This window comes from Ochotona princeps, chromosome 18, assembly GCF_030435755.1.
Source record: "Ochotona princeps isolate mOchPri1 chromosome 18, mOchPri1.hap1, whole genome shotgun sequence".
In the NCBI taxonomy this organism is placed as follows: Eukaryota; Metazoa; Chordata; class Mammalia; order Lagomorpha; family Ochotonidae; genus Ochotona; species Ochotona princeps.
The window spans coordinates 41,949,528-41,966,368 of record NC_080849.1 but is presented as its reverse complement, the minus strand read 5'-3'; the positions used below and the strand labels follow the sequence as shown (position 1 = coordinate 41,966,368).

General features: G+C 43.0%; 1 protein-coding gene across 3 annotated transcripts in view; it reads left to right on the top strand.

The window, feature by feature from the left end:
• Nucleotides 1-16,841, top strand: part of YES1 (YES proto-oncogene 1, Src family tyrosine kinase) — a 71,079-nt gene that overhangs the window by 20,085 nt on the left and 34,153 nt on the right. Inside the window, exon 1 of one of the 3 annotated variants that reach the window (XM_058676978.1) lies at nucleotides 8,123-8,143. The exons of the other annotated variants lie outside the window; for them this stretch is intronic. The gene's annotated coding sequence lies outside the window, so the exon portion shown is untranslated. Of the gene's footprint in view, nucleotides 1-8,122; nucleotides 8,144-16,841 lie in introns of those variants that run through there. 3 annotated transcript variants of the gene reach the window in all.

Sequence of the window (16,841 nt, the reverse complement as noted above, 5' to 3'; positions counted from 1 at the left end):
TTCACCATACAAAGAACTGCAACAGAGGGAACTGGGCCAGTCTGAAGCCAGGAGCCAGGAGCCAGGAGCCAGGAATGACTTCTGGATCTCCCTCATGGGCGCAGGGGCCCATCCTTCTCTGCTTTCCTAGGCACATTAGCAGGGAGCTGAATCTGAAGTGGGGGAGCTGGGACTCAAATCCACACCCATCCGTATGCTGGTGTTGAAGGTGGCAGCTTAATGTGCATCTTACAGTGTTTTCTTTTTTTCAATGACCACGTTATAATGTATGTGTAGTGTTAATACACTTTTTGATGCTCAAATTTATTGTATATTTGGCTGGCCTGTGTAAGTTAGTCATTGAGTATTTTTTATAGACCCCTGTAATTTTTTTTAGCACAGCACTCCTATTTTTCTGTTTCTTAAGGTCCTAAGCTCATAGCTCATCTTTTTAAAAAGATTTACTGCAGAGTTACAGAGAGGAGAGATAGAAAGAGAATCTTCCATCCTCTGGTTTACTCCCCAAGAGGTTGCAGTGGTCCAAGCTGACTCATGCCTCCTCCAGGAAAATGGTAATTCTGCTCAGCCTGGCTCTCCCCTTAACCCACTTCACATGTAGGTCAACAGGTGTTGCAGCCTAGCCCTGCCAGGCCTGGTTTGCACCCAGTTCCAGCTCTCACACTTACCAGCAGGAGCAGTGGCCCCGCAGGGTACTTCCTACCACTCCCCTATAGGGCTCGCATACCTCCCCCAATCCCACATGAGCTGTGTGTGCTGCAACCCAGTCTGGCATGATCTGTCTCACCTCGGCATTTGCTGGTGGGTGTTGCTGTCCAACCCGGCTCAGTCAGCTCCCAGTCCTGACCCTAATGTGAAGTGGCTGGTGCTGTAACCCAACCCGGCCTGTACTGCACCCCATCCTGGTTCTCAGATCTGCCAGTGTGAGTGAAGAACTGGCCCAGTTGTGGCCCACTGCCTGGGACCCACCCCCCGCAGGACAAACCACATGGCTCCAAGCTTGTGGCAGGCTGATGGGCCTGAGCCCCGCACCCAGGAATAGCCGGCTCCTCCAGCTCCGAATACCTGGCTGGCCGATCGGCATGAGCCTTCAGACCCGAGCCCTGTCACCCAGAACCCCGCTCTTGGGACCACTAGTATAAATTTTAAAGCATGTATTTAAGGGGGACAAAATACAGGAACCAAGAGGGCGTATTAGTGAACAACATTTGCAATACTGTTTTTATTTTCTGTTAGGTTTCTAAATTGTTAGACATATCTGAACCTTTATAAAAACTATCCCTTTTGCTTATTATGCTACCTCTAGTCAGATTCTGTCATTACAGCCAGAAATATGATAAGGCAGACACCTGCTTTTATTGAGGTATGTCTTGAGTATATTACATGCAACAATGTTTAATTCTCATAATCTTGAAAAATTAGTATTATTCCTTTGGAAAAAAACATGAGGGAACTCAGTTTTGGAAGAGGTTAGGTAATTTGGTTACAGATCACAGTAGCTAATAAGTGGTTAAACTAAAAATTGAAGCGTAGATCTAACTGTGGGCAACACACTAAACTACGTGAAGAAAAAAAAAATTGCTCTCCCAAAACAAAAGAGGAGGCCAAGGATGGTCAGGCGGTTCAGTGACGGTGTGAGGGAGGGACGTGTGGTGAGGGAGCACGTGGAGGTCCGAGAGCAGTAGCCACGGGCCAGGCTTAAGGGGAGACACAGTTGTGAGAACAGTACGGTGCATTTGATGATCTGTGTAGAAGAAATTTAGTGCCAGGAACATGAACTGCAAGGAGAACGGAAAGAGCCAGTAGCACTGAATAAAGTAAATTATGCAAAGCTTTTATTTATCCTGTTGGGTAATTGAGATTTTATACTGGGAGAGGGGAGGAGTGGGCCGTCAAAGGCTTGTAATCCTTCACATTTTCTTGTAGAACACAAAACATTGTTCACACCACAGCCAGGAAGGATGGACACTAGAGGCATGGAAGTCAGCTGCAATGCTGACCTTTCCAGTAGTCCAGTCAGTATGAGATTAGCTCAGGGTGAGGGGGAGTGGCAGAATTTCAGAGCTTATAGAGTAGTATGGTCAAGTCTTGACTGATCGGGTATGTTGGGCATGGGGAAGGGGAAGGGTTAAGCCTGACTCTGAGGTTTGTAAGGCAGCAAGAAGGTGACTGTGCTATTCTTCCTATTGCTGAGACATGGCTGACAGTGAAGGAAGAGTGGACTGGGATGGGAAAGATGACAGGTCCCAGTTTGGACATGGGAAATAGGAGATTTCCTGGAAGGTAGTCCACTGGGTGCCTGGCAGACAGAGGGACTAGATGAAAGAACTGTCAATAGTGAGTGTTTATTTTGACAACACATGAGCTGATCTTTTATCTTTCTGGGAAAGAATGTCTGTGGACATCTAATAAGGTTTGATCTTTTGGAGAATTAGAGACATTCTTCATTAATTTGAAAAGCAAGATCAAGTTCTTTCCCCAACAAATTGCTAGAAAACCATGGCTTGTCTTTGTTATTGTTATTTTTAAAGATTTATTTATTTTTATTACAAAGTCAGATATACAGAGAGGAGGAGAGACAGAGAGGAAAATCTTCCGTCCAGTAGTTCACTCCCCAAGTGAGCCGAGACGGCCGGTGCTGCGCCGATCCGATGCCGGGAACCAGGAACCTCTTCCAGATCTCCCACGCGGGTGCAGGGTCCCAAAGCTTTGGGCCGTCCTCGACTGCTTTCCCAGGCCACAAGCAGGGAGCTGGATGGGAAGTAGAGCTGCCGGGATTAAAACCGGCATCCATATGGGATCCTGGCGTGTTCAAGGCGAGGACTTTAGCTGCTAGGCCACGCAGCCAGGCCCTTGTCTTTGCTATTGTAACTGCTTTATAATTACCATAATTCTGTAGATTTCTAGTGGAAAATAAGATTCATTTAAGGAGTAAAATTTGTACTTTGCCTATCTTTTTTTTAAGATTTATTTATTTTTTATTGGAAAGGCAGATACATACAAAGAAGAGAGATAGAGAGGAAGATCTTCTGTCCGATGGTTCACTCCCCAAGTGGCCGCGACGGCTGGAACTGAGCCAATCCGAAGCGAGAAGCTAGGGGCTTCTTCTAGGTCTCCCATGCCGGTGCAGGGTCCCAAGGCTTTGGGCCGTCCTCCACTGCTTTCCCAGGCCACAAGCAGGGAGCTGGATGGGAAGCTGGGCCGCCGGTATTAGAACCGGCATCCATATGGGATCCCGGTGCGTTCAAGGCGAGGACTTTAACCGGTACGCTATTGTGCAGGGCTTCTTTGCCTATCTTTTGACCTAGGATATCCACGAGAATTTTATTGGTGTGGATTTTGATAAAGCAAAGGCTAAGAAAATTGTATAATGTTTTAACAAACCATTCATTCTCTATCTTTTAAAGATTTATTTTTATTTAAAAGGCAGATTTAGAGAGATATTCTTTTTTTTTTTTAAGATTTATTGGTTTTTACTGGAAAGGCTAATTTGTTCTCTTGGTTCCTGTATTTTGTCCCCCTTAAATACATGCTTTAAAATTTATACTAGTGGTCCCAAGAGCGGGGTTCTGGGTGACAGGGCTCGGGTCTGAAGGCTCATGCCGATCGGCCAGCCAGGTGTTGGGAGCTGGAGGAGCCGGCTATCCCTGGGTGCGGGGCTCAGGCCCTTACAGAGAGGAAGAGAAACAGAGAGGAAGATCTCTCGTCCGCTGGTTCACTCCCTATGTGGACGCGACGGCTGGAGCTGAGTCAATCCGAAGTCAGGACCCAGGAGCTTCTTACAGGTCTCCCACGTGGGTGCAGGGTCCCAAGGCTTTGGGCTGTCCTCGCCTGCTTTCCCAGGGCACAGGCAGGGAGCTGGATGAGAAGTGGAGCTGCTGGGATTAGAACCGGCGCCCATATGGGATCCTGGTGCGTTCATGGTGAGGACTTGAGCTGCTAGGCCACTGCGCAGGGCCCAGTAACCCGATTTTAATGATTGTTTAAGTATGACTGAAAGTAAGCAGTTTTTACGTTGGATCATCATAATTTACATTTGTTCTATATTGAATTTAATTGACTTTTTCAAATCTTGGGGCTCTACATTAATTTAAAAGGTTATTTTTATTCCATGGCAAACAAAAATTAATAATTCCTTACATTTTCTTTACATCAGACTCTTGTGTGGCTGATCTCTGCTAGACTTCATTAAAACCACCCACGAGACTCCAGGGATTTAGAATAAGTTGGCTTACATTTTTATTTATGGTCAAGTGTTTATGTATCTGAAGTTCAAGAAGAAAGAAAATGAAATTATAGTGGAAAATTGCTACCATTAGTGAACTGTGTAAGCTCACTTTTCCATTGCTCACATTTTCTGTTCTGCTTTCACTCTTGAAAAATTAAGTTTGTTGTTTGCTTTTATAAGACAAAGTGCACGCCCTGTAGTAGTGTGCTTCCTCCCCTCTGTCCCTGTCTTCTGTTCTTTTATGGCTCTGCCTGTCCTCTGTATGTTGAAGGGAGGGGTTTTAAAAATGCAAGTTTGGGACCCGGCGGCGTGGCCTAGCGGCTAAAGTCCTCACCTTGAACGTCCTGGGATCCCATATGGATGCCGGTTCTAATCCCGGCAGCTCCACTTCCCATCCAGCTCCCTGCTTGTGGCCTGGGAAAGCAGTCGAGGACCCGCGTGGGAGACCTAGAAGAGGTTCCTGGTCCCGGCATCGGATTGGCGCGCACGGCCCGTTGCGGCTCACTTGGGGAGTGAACCATCGCATGGAAGATCTTCCTCTCTGTCTCTCCTCCTCTCTGTATATCCGGCTTTCCAATAATAATAATAAAATCTTAAAAAAAAATATGCAAGTTTGATATCGTTGAGTGTATTTATGGCCTTTAAAAGCATGGTGACCTATGAGGAGTGCTGATTTCATATTTTATGAAATTAAGTCTGTAAATTAATTCCTCTAGGATTTCCAAACTCAGTTGTAAATTGGAGCCGTCTGGATAATGCCAGAGTAGCCTTCCTTCCAAAACTGGATAAGGCATGCGATGTCACTTTAGTTGGTTTATAGAGGTCTACATTTAAGTCTTTTTTAAGGTTCAAAAATACGCTAAGCAGAGCATTTAGTCACTAATAAGGCAGAGTGGTAGTGATGATGAGGGTATGGAGGCTGTTTTCTAGGTGAGTAGATTTGTGTCTGTCAAGCAGTGAAACTAGACTAGTAATCTTAATCTTAATGTTTGTACTATTTTTTAAAGGACGGAAGATGTCGTATACAAAGCTTCCTGAGAGGTTGTGTGGGGGTGGGAAGAAGGCAGCGCAGACACCAGGAAACTATTCCTTAGGCGAGCTCGCTTGAACAAGATGCCGCCCCTGGCTTCAAGGTCCATCAAGCAAGGCGTGGCAGTTCTTCTTGTTCCTTGGTAACACTTGGATTGTAATAGAATTCAAAATGATTAAACTTCTTTGGAGACAAAATACTTGCATTGTAAACTAGTGTTTAAAAATAATGTGTTACCTGCTGTGAGCTGGATGTGTTCAAAATTTATTGATGGGCATAGGGAGGGGGCGGTGGCTCACAGGGTAAATCCCCAAGCTTTGAAGGGCTGGCATCCCATGTTCCTTTCCTAGCTGCTCCATGTCCAATCCAGCTCCCTTCTTGTGGTTTCGGAGGGCAGTAGAGGATGGCCCAGGCCCTTGACCCCCTTGGGAGACCCCAGGGAGGCTTCTGGCTTCGGATTGGCCCAGTTCAGGCTGTTGGGGGAGCTTTTGGGGAGTGAACTGACGGATGGAAGGTCTCTCTGTCCTTTCTGTAACTGAATTAGGTTAATCAAATTAAATTAAATACTTAAATAATTTTATTTTATATGTGCTTGATTTTTACTAAACATACTGTTATAAAAGTAGGTCCTGATATAGGTATAGGTAATTATGATTTATGACCACCTAGTACAAATCCCTAAACATTTTTTTCCTGCTCTTTTTGGGAGACTGAGATAATCCATCTGTTGGTTCACTCAGCATCCAGAGCTAGGCCTTACCAGAAATGTAGAGGTTGGCTCTGTCATGTGGAGGGCAGGGGCTGGAGTACTGAGCCATAATTTGCTGCCTCCTAGGGTACACATTACTACAAAGCTTTATCAGACGTGGAGTAGCTGGCGTTATTCCAGGGTATTTGGTATGGGTCCTACGCAGTGTCTTGATTAGTAGTTTGCCAAATGCCGGCCCTGAAGTAAAAAAAGCTTAATCTGATTTAAAAAGTAAAGTTAGGAGATAGGGACTGTCATGTGACATGGTAGGCTAATCTTGTGCCTGTGGTGCCAGCATCCCATATAGTTTACATCCTAGCTGTTCCACTTAACAACCCAGCTCCCTCCTCATGGCCTGGGCAAGTGGGAGACCTGTAAGAATCTGGGCCTATTGTGATGGCTCAATTGATTAGTCCTTACCTTCCAGGTGCTGGGATCCCAATATAGGTGCAGGTTCATTTTCTGGCTGCTCTACTTCCCATCCAGCTCCCTGCTTGTGGCCTGGGAAAGCAGTAGAGGACGGCCCAAAGGCTTGGAGCTCTGCACCCACATGGGAGACGCTCCTGGCTTTGAATTGGCTCAACTGTAGCCTTGTGGCCACTTGGGCAATGGACCAGCTAACTGAAGATCTTTCTGTCTCCTTCTCTCTGTAAATCTGCTTTTCCAACAAAAAGGTTTTTTTGTTGTTGTTTTTGTTTTTTGCTTTTTTGTTAAAGCTTCTGGTTCCCATTTTAAGACTGGCCTTGCTCTGGGTATTTGTGGCCGTTTGGGGAGTGAATGAGTGAATGGATGATTGCTCTGTCTCTCTCTTTGTAACCCTTCTCAAATAAAGTAAATCTTTAAAAAACACAGGAAGGGCCCACCGGCGTGGCCTAGTGGCTAAAGTCCTCGCCTTGAAAGCCCCAGGATCCCATATAGGCGCTGGTTCTAATCCCGGCAGCTCCACTTCCCATCCAGCTCCCTGCTTGTGGCCTGGGAAAGCAGTTGAGGACGGCCCAATGCACTGGGACACTGCAACCGCGTGGGAGACCCGGAAGGAAGTTCCAGGTTCCCGGCTTCGGATCGGCGCGCATCGGTCTGTTGCGGCTCATTTGGGGAGTGAATCACCGGACGGAAGATCTTCCTCTCTGTCTCTCCTCTCCTCCTCTGTGTATATCTGGCTGTAATAAAATGAATAAATCTTTTAAAAAAAAAAAAAACACAGGAAGTACATGGATATTTCAAAAATTTTGTGGAATATAGAATGTGAAAGTGAATTTATGTGGTGCAAAACAATTTGAAATCTGTACGCATTTAATGAGCCTTCAGAAAGTTAATGGAAGATATGTTCTGCATAAAAGCTATGCATAGCTTTAAAATTTTTTGTATCTACTTGACTTCATCTTTCCCTTGCTCTTTTATGTTGAATTTCACTAGTACTGTAATACCTGTGGGCTTTTTTTTTTAAGATTTATTTATTTTTATTGCAAAGTCACATATAGAGAGAGGAGGACAGACAGAGAGGAAGATCCTCTGTCTGATGATTCATTCATCAAGCGGCCGCAATAGCCGGAGCTGAGCCAATCTGAAGCCAGGAGCCAGAAGCCTCCTCCAGGTCTCCCACGCAGGTGCAGGGTCCCAAGGCTTTGGGCTGTCCTTAACTGTTTTCCCAGGCCACAAGCAGGGAGCTGGATGGAAAGTGGAGCTGCTGGGATTGGAACTGGCGCAGATATGGAATCCTAGTGTTTGCAAGGTGAGAACTTTAGCCCTAGGCTACCACACTGGGCCCAGTACCTGTGGTTTTTCAAAACTGCTTTAATCTCTCGACTGTGGGCTTTTGCTCATCCTGCTCTCCACTCAAAGGACAGTGTCTGCTTTCTGAATTTTATAGTGTATGTCTAATTGGCCTTTTTGTCTTCCCCGATCCCTGATCTGATCTGTATTTTGTAAAGATTAGAAGGTGATGAGGAAGTGGACTGGGAGAATAAAAACTGGGGAACCTAACCTGGAATGTCAGGTTCAGGAAATGGGATTTGTTCTGTAGTTGGTGGGAAGCCATTGGAAGGTCCAGGAAGGCACTGTAGAGTTCTAGTTTATAAACATTGTTAGGTCATTAACAGATTAGAACCTGTTTGGGTTGAACTGCAAGTTGGAAATCACCGTAAGTTGCTAAATGATGAAGCAAAATTATAGGAAAAAATGATTAGGGTCTGAAGAAAACCAGAGAAATCATTAACTCAAGTTATTTATTGATACTTAACTCTTTTTAAAGTGCTGTTCTAGGTTGGGAGGTATTTAGGACTTATAAGGAAGAGCAGGCAGGAGAGAGAACTCTTCCGTTCACTAATTCACTTTAGGTCTCCCATGTGGGTGAGCCTAAGTCCTTGTACAACTTCTGCCGGAGAGTGAGAAGAGCTAGATCAGAATTGGAATATGCAGGAATCAAAATGTGCATTTTTTTTTTTACTGTTTGCCTTGTAGCTGTGTCCTCACTATGCCATAATGCCCTTCCCCTGTCTTTTAATTGAAGAATGTAATCTATTTGCTTTAAGGTAATTATTGATACATAAAGTCTTACAGCTACCATTTTAGTACATATTGTCTAGTTACATATTTTTAAGACGTTTCTTTTTTTAAATTTATTTTGTTTTTATTAGAAAGTCAGATATACAGAGAGAAGGAGAGTCAGAGAGGAAGATCTGTGCATTGATTCACTCCCCAAGTGGTTGCAGCAGCCAGACTGAGTTGATCCGAATCCAGGAGCCAGCAGATTGTTCTGGGTCTCCCACGCAGATGCAGGGTCCCAAGGCTTTGGGTTGTCCTCTGCTGCTTTCCCAGGCCACAAGCAGGGAGCTGGATGGGAAGTGGGGCAGCTGGGACACAAACTAGTGCCAATATGGGATCCTGGCGCATGCAGGGTTAGGACTTTAGCCATTAAGCTACTGCACCTTACCCTGGAGTTTATTTTCTCTTACTGGTCTTTTTCTTTAACCTTATGGAGCTTGATTTTGTTTGTTGGGCTAGATTTGGTTGAGTTTAAGCTATCTAGGGACCTGTGATCTTCCTGTATGTGTATAGTTGTATCTTTCTTAAATTTGGGAAGTATTCTGGTTGTATCTCTTCGAATGTGCTTAGTTACCCTGCTTTTGCCTTAAGTCCCTTTTTAACTCAAGGAACTTGAATATTTGCTCTTCTAATGCTGTCCAGAAATTTGCATTAACTTTCTTCGTTTTTATTTATTTTTTCATTCTTGCCTGCATATTTTCAGGTATCTTCAGGCTCACTAAATTCTTCTGTTTGTTCGGTTCTACTATTGGTGCTTTCTGTTGTGTTCTTAGCTTCACTTAGTGTAGTTTTCAGCTCAAAGATTTCTTCTTGACTTGTAGAAGTTACTGTCATCTCTCTGCTTGGTCTCTGTTATATTGAATTATTTCCCTGTTTTTTTGAGGCCTGTTAAGTTTTAATTTACAGTAGCTGTATTGAATTTTTCATTGAAAATTTGCAGATGATATTTGCTTTCTGGCACCTCATTTTGTTTGTTAAGTGAAGGTAAAATTCCCTGGGATTTTTTCAATGCATGTTGGTGTTTCATTGCTTTCAGTCATTAGAGGATCCTCTGTTTTTCCCAATTTCCAGAATCTGGTTTTGTTTGCATTTCTCCCCAGAAAAAATTCTAAGCATTCTGGTTGGTTTCTCTGAGCTTATGGACACTTGCTTATTGAAGCCCTAGATGGCCCCCTAAATTGAGATTTGCCATGAGTCCATTATTGGTTTGTTGCATTTTCAAAACCAGCCCACGTTTGTTCAGAATCTGCAGTTGTTGCATTGTTTGGTACGGGCTGAGGAAGTGTGTGTAAAGGGACATTTCATCCATGTAAGCCTATTTCTAGGACTGGCCTAGGGATAGCCCCCTCATCCATAGACTCCAAACTCTGGCTAGTCATCGTTAGATTCTCCCTGCCCCTTGGCCTCATTTGTAAGGACCAGCCCTGTGTTCCCATGTGATGTCTTGCACTTAACTACCTCCTTCCTATTCCTCCAAGCATATAGTTACTCTCCATGTCATGTTTTCTGGAGTTATAGAAGAAGTGAAGTGGACAGTCCTCTGGCCACCAGTGCTGTAGTGCTCCAGTGCTAGATTACTCATGGAACCTACAACCTGTTAAAAATAGCATAGTATGGCAGTAGAGCCAAGGCCCGTATTTGTTATGGACTGCCTTCTGCTGAGGTGGGCTCATAGCCCACTTCTTCTGTCATCATCCACAGGTGATTCTGGATGGGAAATAAGTTTGATTAGCTGGGGCCATGAATCTCCATTAGAAGCAGAGACAGGCTCACAGTTGACATCTTCAGGCACTGGAAACATTCTTGTTAGGATCTTAGTTCTGGACTGACTTTGCCAGAGATTAGGAAGTGTTGATGGAGGCAACTCCTTGGCTAAAGAAATATACAAAATCTTCGTCTGCTGGTACTGGTCAGGGAGCAGGGGCCTGTCCAGCAGTGAGTTGACCGTAGAGGGCCTGGTGTTAGGTTTCAGCAGTGAAGTCTGGACTTAATTCTCTCTCCCTCCCTTCAGCGGGAGGTACGAAGTATGTCTGTCCAAAACACTGGAGCTGGGAGAGGGGTGTCACAAACAACTTTTCTGTTTCTGCCTTTAGCATAACTTTTTGTATCAAACAAAATACTTTACTATCACTTGGTTTCTTTTGGTTCTTGTGCAAATGGTTTAGTGTATGAATAGTTGTTTAAATAGGTGTCTCTGTGGGAAAACTCACTGGAATGTCTTACTGCTATCTTTCTGTACTGCCTTGATTGTGTTCTTACTTTTTTTTTTAAAAGATTTTATTTTTATTACAAAGTCAGACATACAGAGAGGAGGAGAGACAGAGAGAAAGATCTTCGGTCCGATGATTCACTCCCCAAGTGAGCCGCAACGGGCCGGCACGCGCCGATCCGATGCCGGGAACCAGGAACCTCTTCCGGGTCTCCCACGTGGGTGCAGGGTCCCAATGGATTGGGCCGTCCTCAACTGCTTTCCCAGGCCACAAGCAGGGAGCTGGATGGGAAGTGGAGCTGCCAGGATTAGAACCAGCGCCCATATGGGATCCTGGGGCTTTCAAGGCGAGGACTTTAGCCGCTAGGCCACGCTGCCGGGCCCTGTTCTTACTTTTTGAAACTGGGTCCACTAAGATTTCTGAAGGAAAGTCAGCTTTGTTGTAGGTCCTCACTGGGCCTATTTCTCTATTAGGATTTTTATCTTGACAGTAAACTCTTTAACTCGGAAAAAAAAAAAAAACCTACGTAAGATTAAGCTGAGAATAACATTCAGATTTACTGAATGCTTTTAGACATTGATCAACTGCATTGTAGAATTTTGATACCTGCATAAAGGAAAATGAACAATGTGAATTCTTCAGTCACTTGCCCATTCCGGCTTTTTCCCTGCAGGTACAGAACAGTGTTCTTACCAAGTTGAAGAGCCAGAGATCAGAATTCATGGATTCTGAGACAGCCGAATGCTTTAGGAAAAAGTTCTAATGGAAAGTCACAAGTGTATAAAAGTTATGCTAAGTGACAGGTGTTTTGTGTAGTGGTTAATGGATGCCTGCATCCCTTTATTGGGTATTGCAGGTTTATTTCCTGGCTCCGTTTCTTGTATCAGCATTCCTGCTAATATGTAGCCTAGGAGCATCGAGTGATGGCTCAGGTAGTGGAACCCCTGTCTCCTACATGAGAGACTCCCTCTGTCCAGCCCTGGCTGTGGAAGGCATTGGGGGAGTATCCAGTGGTGAGACTTTTTCTCTTTGCCTTCTCCCTCTATCTAGTCCACCTTCTCTTATCTCTGCCTTTCAAACGTGCAATTAGTTAATTAAAAATAGAGGAGAAAGAGAACAGTTTTAAGCTCATTTCATGAGACCAACATTACTGTTTTATTAAAGGCAAATACAAAATTACCAAGAAAACTGAAGTGTGTCTCTTGGACATAGACACAAACACAATATTTGCTTCCTGTAAAAGGGACAATATACTATGAACAAATGGGTTTTAATGTTAAGAAATACAAAGACTCCAAGATTGACTTAACTTTGAAGAATCAGTGTAATTCATAATGCCACTTAAACAAAGAAAACTTACATGATCATCTACATGTAATGAAGCTTTTTGACAGCACTCAGTACCCATTAATGATAGAAAACCTCAGGAGGTAAAAAATTAAAAGGGGATTTTCCTTACACTGATGCAGATCAGCTACCAAAAATTCTACAGGTGACACCATACTTTATAGAGATAGACTAAATGGTTTTACCTTCACATCCAGAACCAAGGCAAGGGTGGCTTATCTCATCACTTATGCTCAGTATTGTTTCTTTTTTTAATTAAAAATTTATTTATTTTTATTACAAAGTCAAATATACAGAGAGGAGGAGAGACAGAGAAGAAGATCTTCCGTCCAATGATTCACTCCCCAAGTAACTGCAACAGCCATTGCTGTGCCGATCCGAAGCCAGGAACCAGGAACTTCCTTCCGGGTCTCCCACACGGGTGCAGGGTCCCAAGGCTTTGGGCCGTCCTCGACTGCTTTCCCAGGCCACAAGCAGGAAGCTGGATGGGAAGTGGAGCTGCCGGGATTAGAACCAGTGCCCATATGGGATCCCAGCTTGTTTAAGGCGAGGATTTTAGCCACTAGGCCACTGCGCCGGGCCATTCTGCTCAGTATTATACTGGAGATAATAACTGGTGGGATAAGGCAAAGGGGAAAACAGCATTCATACATGGGAAAAAATAAAACTGATTATTTGTACATATGATCGTAAATGTAGAAAATTTAGTGCACCTATACATATAGAACTGATTAAGAATTTATCAGGTTTGCAAGAACAAAATCAGTGCACAGGCTAACAAAGTGTGTACATGCAAGTGTACATAGTAAATATTGGAAAGAAAAATGAGACGATTTTTTTGAAAAGGGTTTATTTATTTGAAAGACAGAATTAGAGGAATTTTCCATCTGCTGGTTTACTCTCCAGATGTCCTCATCAGCCAGGGCTGGGGCAGACTATAGCCAGGAGCTTCATGTGGGTTTCCCACAAGGTGCCAGAGCCCATGCACCTGGACTGTCCTCTGTGCTTCCCCAAACCATTAGCAGGGAACTGGATTGGAAGTAGAACAACCAGCACTGAAAGCAGCATTCCTGTAGGCTGCTGACATTCTAGGTGTTGCTTTACTAACTGTATCACAAATGCTGACCTGAAGTAATACTGTTCATAATGTCCAAACATAATGCCTAAAGATAAATTTGACAAAAGCTGGCAGTGGTAATCTGGTGTGTGGTTGAGCAGAGTGCCTGAGTGCAAGTCCTGTTTCTGCTGAGATGCGGCTTGGAGGCAGAAGCCAGTGGCTCAAGGGCCTGAGTCCCTGCTACCCACTTGGGAAGACCCGGATTGAGTTTCAGGCTTTTGACTTCTGTCTGGCCCAGCTGCAGTGGTTGTAGGCATCTAGGAAATGAACCAACCGATGGAAGATCTCTTACTTCTTCAGTTTAACAGTATTGGATAAAATCTGTATGCTGGCTATTACAAAACACTGTTTAGGAACATTTTTAAAATTTTAAATAAATGAAGTATCATCTTCATGGGTCAAGAGGTCTGTGTTGTTAAGAAGTCAGTTTTCTCCCAGTTATTCCTTAGATTTGGTGCAGTGCAAATCCCAACCCCAGCAAGCATGGATTGACAGTGATTTTTAAATGTCGGTGGCAGTGCAGAGATGCAGAGATGCTGGTGCATGATTTGGCAAACTGTAAATTACAGACCAAATCTGACTCATTGCGAGTGTTTGGAAATTGTTTTGTTTCAGTACCACCACTCTTAATGTGTGTGTATTATCCCTGGCTGCTTTTCTAACACACTGGCTGGTAGAGTCCAGTAATTGTTAAAAAAAAGACCATGTGTTCTACAGAACTTAAAGTGTTTGCTGACTGACTGATACTTGCCTAATTCTGAAAAAGTTTTAAAAGCTATGTAACTTAAACTATCTAATTGCGAGACTTTGCTGTAAAGTCACAGTTAAGAAGGCATTGCGATAACATAAAAACAGACATTCAGATCAGTGAACCATAGTGTGTGTACAAGATAGCCCGCTTGTGCATGCTTGGTCCCTCCCTCCCTCCCTCCCTCCCTCCCTCCCTTCCTTCCTTCCTTCCTTCCTTCCTTCCTTCCTTCCTTCCTTCCTTCCTTTCTTTCTTTCTTTTTTGACAAACTAAAGTTTTAAATATTGAAACCCAGACTTCACAGCATTAACTAAAAATGAATGACTCTCTAACTTGATGTAAGAACTCAAACTTCTAGATGAAAAAAAATCTTGTGAATTCTTAAGTATATAAACCACAAAACAAAAACATTACAGATTCCTAGTTGAAGTCCATAACATGAAAAAAAGTCAAAGATTCCATTACAAAAATAAATGAGGAAGCCTGTAGACTGGGAGAAGAAAGAGTAAGTACAGCTTGATCACAGAATACATGGGAATGCAGTTTGGAACGTTGTAGTATTAACTTTTTGTTTCCACAGCATTGCAGACAACAGACAGCCTAGTTAAAAATAGATTTTTTCAGGTATTTCAGTAACACAGACCTCGGTAACCCATTAGCACATGCAGATATGCTCAGTGATAGATACTGGATCATTCGAGAATATTATTTTTTGTTAGTTATGAGAAATCAGTTCATTTGCAATTTTTATTTTTTATAATATTTGTTAAAGTTTGTGTAGCACCAACTCAGCCAGGTACGTTTTTATATTGTAAGCAGCCTTTTGATATTTGATGGATTTCAGTTGCCAAAGCTGTCTAGATAGCATAAAATGTTAAAACTACAGAGTGTTTGGATACCATCCAGATTCATGATGAATTTCTGAGGGAAAAACATCGTAGAAGATATGTAGTTCGTTGTAGTTCATGTTCATTGTTGGTGGGGAAGCAGATGGTGTAAGTTGAGCAGCTTCTTTTGGGAAGGGTGTGTTTGTTTAACTTAGTATAACCAGGCAGTTCCATTTGTAGGTTTTGCTGGACTTGGGGGATAAAAGGGATGGTAAGGATTACGTATTTCCCTCTAGCCAAAAAAATTGTTGCAGTGTTCATGGTAGCTTTATTTATAATTCAAGATACATCAGTAAATGCATGGGTAAATTATGCTATAGAAACATAAAATTCTATTCAATAATTTAAAAACTAGCAAACTAATGCTTATAGCAATATGAAAGAAACTCACATATACAATTTTAGTGGAAAAAAATCTAGGTTTCAAAGTCCCACTATATCACGTGATTCCATTTATAAGAAACTCAAGGAAACATATCAGAGGTTGCCCAGGCTTGGGGAAGGGATTGTCTAGGAAAGGGTATGACAGAATCACTGTACGTTGTGGTTTTAATATTGGTTACACAGTTTTATTGTGCTTTATATTTAAAATGGTTGTGTTTTATTATGTATGTGTAAATTATACCTCAACGTTCATTTTTAAAAAATGAACTTTGGAAAGTAAGATATGCAGAGAGGAAGAGAGACAGAGAGGAAGATCTTCCATCCACTGATTCGCTCCAGGTGGTCGCAATGGCCAGAACTGAGCTGATCTGAAGCCAGGAACCAGGAACTTGTTCTGGGTCTCCCACGTGGTTGCAGGGTCCCAAGGCTTAAGGCTGTCCTCAACTGCTTTCCCAGGCCACAAGCAGGGAGCTGGATGGGAAGTGGAGCAGCTGGGACACAAACTAGTGCCAATATGGGATCCTGGCGTGTGCAAGGCGAGGACTTTAGCCATTACGCTGTTGCGCCGGGCGGAAGTTCAATTTTTTTAAAAAGAGGAACATTGTAGATGATGGAGATAAGGAGTCTCTGGTAGTATCTACGAAGTTTCTATTATTTTAAATGTTTATATCAGTACAAAAAAATCTTTAATAATAATATTCAAATTGAGAGGTAAAGCTTTGTTTTCCAGGAAATATTCATACACATATCAGTATGAAATAGTTTGCTTGAGTTTTTATTTTTTACAACTTTAAGGATGTCTTACATTTATGCACTTTGAAGGAAATTGGGGATTTTTGTTTGTTTGTTTGGCTATTAAATCCTGACACATTAAAAAGGGATTTAATGCTGTTTTCCATGTGATTGGAGCAGTGCACTCTTTAGTGGCCTTTCAGATGCAAGGAATGAAGCTGGCTGAACCGTGAGCGTTTATCGTGTGGTCAGGGCTCTGGAGCTACGCTTTGGTGCAGAGTTGGATGATTCAGTGCTTGAGCGACATCCTCAGGAGCCCAGGGTGTCGTCGTCGTCTGCTGCTGGCTCCACCAGCTGCCTGGCAGAGGGAGGAAGACTGCCCGAGAGACTTAGCTCCATCATAGTTACGACTGAGGTCTTGCAGTCTCCACCACCTCCAAAGGAGAGTAAACACAATCAGAGTTCTTTTATTAAAGAAAGGTGGAGAATAATTACTGTGAAATCAGGTTATCTGGCATATTAGATTACACTAGACCAGTGGAGAAGAGGATCTGTGAAGTAGACAAACGATAGGAAATGCCCTGATAATACTTGTAGCCATATGTTTCCAATTTACAAAGATGCTGCACTTCAAAGATTCTTCAGTTTTTATGATATAGTTATTAATTTCTTCTTCACCCTCCTACAGTTTGACTTTCATCTTCATGACAGGAAATCCTCTTGATAAAGAAGCCTGTGAGCTCCTAGTTAATAATTAGCTACCTTTTAAAAATCAGTTTAAATGTCACTTCATCTTGGTCTTTAACATTATTTTCCATTTTCTTCCTATTTTCACTGTACTGTTACTATTATAAAATACTTCAAGCAAG